The sequence below is a fragment of the Pinus tabuliformis genome, chromosome 7 (genome assembly GCF_031772625.1).
Source record: "Pinus tabuliformis cultivar Carrire ecotype Pingquan chromosome 7, CPIR1, whole genome shotgun sequence".
Lineage (NCBI taxonomy): Eukaryota > Viridiplantae > Streptophyta > Pinopsida > Pinales > Pinaceae > Pinus > Pinus tabuliformis.
Genome location: NC_142293.1, coordinates 421,861,574 through 421,865,592, shown reverse-complemented (window position 1 = coordinate 421,865,592; position 4,019 = coordinate 421,861,574).

Genomic DNA, 4,019 nt, shown 5'->3' with positions numbered 1-4,019 from the left:
TGAGACAAGGATAGCTCTTGGAGAAGGTAAACAACAAGAGATTAAAGGCAAACTTGAAGAAGAGACTATGTTAGCTGAAAACATAGTAAAGGATCATCAATTCACCATGATGATAGGCACAGTGGAAATAACCATGGAAGTTGTTGAGACATTCAATAAAAAAGAAGGACATCCACTGAAAGATGTTAAGAAGGAATAAACCTATGCAAAGGATTTAACCTTGGGAGAAAGGACATCTGATGATTGGTCACTAAAAAAGGAGGGTTTTGCAGAGGATGAGCAATATTTTGAAGCTGTCAAAAGTATGGAAAAGTATCTTTCAAAAGATGAATACTCTGGAGTAAAGGATAAGGGAGAATATCTCTTGAATGAGGAAGGCAATGACTTATTGCAGCAGAAAGAACTTAGTAATGAAACTGTTACCACACAGGGACGATTTCTTGTGGGAATTCTTAAGAGTTCTTTAGGGAATTCTTTAAAGAGGTTGAAACAAAATACTGATGTGCTAACAGAGGAGAAAGGAACAGAGTAGCAAATTGAATTGTTGCCAAAGGAAGATAAGGCACAGAAGCCTTATGTTTTTTATTTTAACAAGTGTTTTGTGAGTGCAGGTTTAGTTGTAGATGTTGGAGGAAATTTGGCATAGATGAGCAGCCAAATAAAGATGAAAGAAGAAGATTTTGTGGAAGAATTTAATCCATGGAACAGAGATGCTCAATTGCTGGAGAGAATGCTGGAAATTTGTGATTCATTGCAGACAGATATAATCATGAAAGAGGGTAAGGATGAAAGGGAGGCAGTAAGCATATGAGTCAAAGAAAAAGTTGGAGCAAGAGTAAGAGCAATGTCTACAATGGTAGCAAGAGCAAAAGTAGAAGAAAAAGTAAACCAGCAACTACAAAGTGAAAGTAACCAACAACAGTTTGAAGAGTTAGTGGATAGCAGCAACAACCTGAAGCAAAGAGAAAGAGGAAGAAGTAAGAGGCAGAATATGGACAAGTCCAAGGATGAATTGGAGACAGAGATTGAAGAATTATTGTAGTTGATGATGAAACAGTCCACGTGGAGGAAATTGATAGCAGTAGGAAGGATGATCAATCAGAACTTCAACCTGATTGACAAGGAGAGGAAGATGAAACATAATACATCAGACATACAGTAGCAACAAAGGTGCAACGCATTTGGGCAACTACAAACTAAAGTTTGGGACCCTGGAAGTTTTCTATCAACTTATGAAGACACATGATCAGAGGATCATGAATATTTTCTACTTTGGGAGTCTGATGCAGGAGCATTCAACCCAAGAGAAAATCATTGTATTCTAGTATACATAGGGGGGTCGTGTGTTTTAAGGAAGTTGGATTCCTAAGTGTTGAATTAATGTAATATTTAGGCTTTTGAGTGAGTAGGATAGGAATTAATTAGATAATGTGAGATATTTTTTAAATCTCTCGAATGAAGGATAACATGAGTGGTTAATGATGACGAGAGAGTTAGAAGTCAAATATAACTCTTAAGGTAGTTTCATGATTCGGGGAACTAGAGAGGATTCTTAGGGATTAACTGGATTTAGAAATGGACTTAGAGGACATTTAGGAGTCAGTTCAGTAGATTAAGGATCTAAACTAGAATTAGTTCAACAGAACCTTTCTGGTATAAATGTAAGCCTACAGGCAGAGTGTAGAGAAAGGAGGCCACTGATATTGAAGATCATGCCAGAGAGATAGAGAGTCTCGATATGTAATCAGTTGTTTGTATTTATATAATACAGAGGTTTATCCTGAAACTGTATAAATGTATGCGTTTTGAGTATTGAATGATGTTTTATGAGTGAATCAGAATTTTGTATAATATATGTGTGCAGGTAGAGTTCTGTAGAATATGCAGAGGAGAAGAATGATTCGGAGGAATAATAATGGATCATCGAATCCAATTGAAGGATTAGAGTGAAGCTCTAGAGAGGCAGCGAAGTGAGAATTCGGGGAGTAAAACTCAGAGAGAGTTGAGCAGCGGAAGAGTGGGAGAATAAAACCCTGAAGAAACCTAAAACCATAGGAAAACATTGAATAAATAGAGAAGTCAAGAAAAGGGATGAACAAAGAAGTGAGGTATCAGTAAACAGGAACCGTTGGATCTCGGAGATCAACGGACGAGTTTGTCTGATGATAAGTGGCCAAGATTAAATCGCGGAGATTGGTGTCAAGAAATGAATGACGGAGATTGATTTAAGCTTTAGCAGAAGAGGAGCCGTCACAGCCATCGATGGTTGAAGATCTATGGTCATCGGGCGCGAACAAGTCCAGGCGTTAACCAATAAGAAAGGCGGGTTTATAAGCAGAAGTGGTATTTCGTGCAAGGTAGAAACCATAAGTGGTCAAAAAGAGTGGTCATCTGATTCCACTAACCGAGTGAGACGTAGTAGCGGAGGAGAGAGAGAAAACCACTTTTTGAGCGGGTATTCTCCGTGCTATTTGTCTACTCGAAATCGTTGTGGACTGTTAGATCCACTAAGCACATATCAACAATGGAGGAGCGTCGTGTAAGTTTGATTAAGCGGGAAAAGACATCGGTCATCAGATAGAAAGGAGGATCAACGGTGGAGATTGTTAGTAAATATCGCATCACAAACATTCAATGGTGCTTTATTGCGGAGGAGTATTGAGGCATGTGATAGGAGCAGACGTGAAAAGTTATTAAGTGTGGTTATTATGATTTGAAATCCGAAAGAAAGGTTAATGTGAACCGTGGACTATGGCAACTGTGATTAGCAATAAAGGGAAACCTCGGAAACCGTGCAAGGGCTTTTAGAAGGCGGAAAAGGTAAGTTACGCATGATTATTGTGTATTTCTATTATATAAACATTATAATAGAAATATCGCGGATATAAGGGTTTCATGTGGTTAAGTTCTATATAAGCAAAGTTAAGAGTGGGAAGGTTATATACATATGCAGCTAAGGGTTAATGAAGGTTTATAAGGGTGGAATGAGTCTTGATATTAAAGTGAATGAAGTGTGTGAGGGTAAAGGAGTCCCGATAGAAAGGAAGGGATGGATTAAGGGTTAGACTTGGTTTGTCTATAAATTATTTTGCAGAGATTAAGAAAGGGGCCTTAACCATATTCTAAATGAAGATTTGACTCCTTAGAGAGTTAAAATTCCTGGGACAAATGTGCTTATGCATTTGACATGCATACTGTGGGTGTAAGCAGGGGTAACCCTGTGTCAGAATTGACTTAATGTTGGGAGCCTCCCTAGTCTCCAAAACACCTTATAGAATGAGCATACTTTAACTAAAGGTGTTATAGATGTAGCTTGAAGAAAAAACAAAAAGGGATATATATGCCCAAGCATGTCCTCTTAGGGTGTCCTAGTAGTATTGTAAGAGAAAGATGGAACATTAATTTGTTATGCATTCAATTCATACAAACAAAGAAGACAACAATTAAGAGAAAGTATCCTTTACCATGCATGGACAATTTATTTGATCAACTAAGAAGGGAAAATGTATCCTCCATGATTAAATTTATATTAGGATTCCATCAAGATAGGATATGAAAGAGGATATCATGAACACAAGTTTTAGAACTAGCTATGCCATCTATGAGTTTTGGGTGGTTCCTTTTGGTTGATCTAATGCACTATATGTATTCATGTGTTTCACAAACAATATTTTTACTGGAATTTTTGGAGAAGGTTTTTATAGCATTCTTATAAGACATCCTTATTTACCCTATATCATAAAGAGGAACAATGACAACATTTGTGGATGGTGTTACAAGTGTTGAGAGAACATCGCTTTTGTGCCAAACTGAATAAGTGCTATTTTTATTAGGATCAAATTAGTTCTATGGAGGATATCATATTAGAGAAAATAATAGTTGTGGATCCAATAAAAATTAAAGCTATAAACGAGTGGAAAACACCTAAAAAATCAACTAATTTTAGGTTTTTAATGGGATTAGCATGGATTTTCAAAATAGCACTCTAGATCAAGTGTCTACATAACTTAAAATTACCT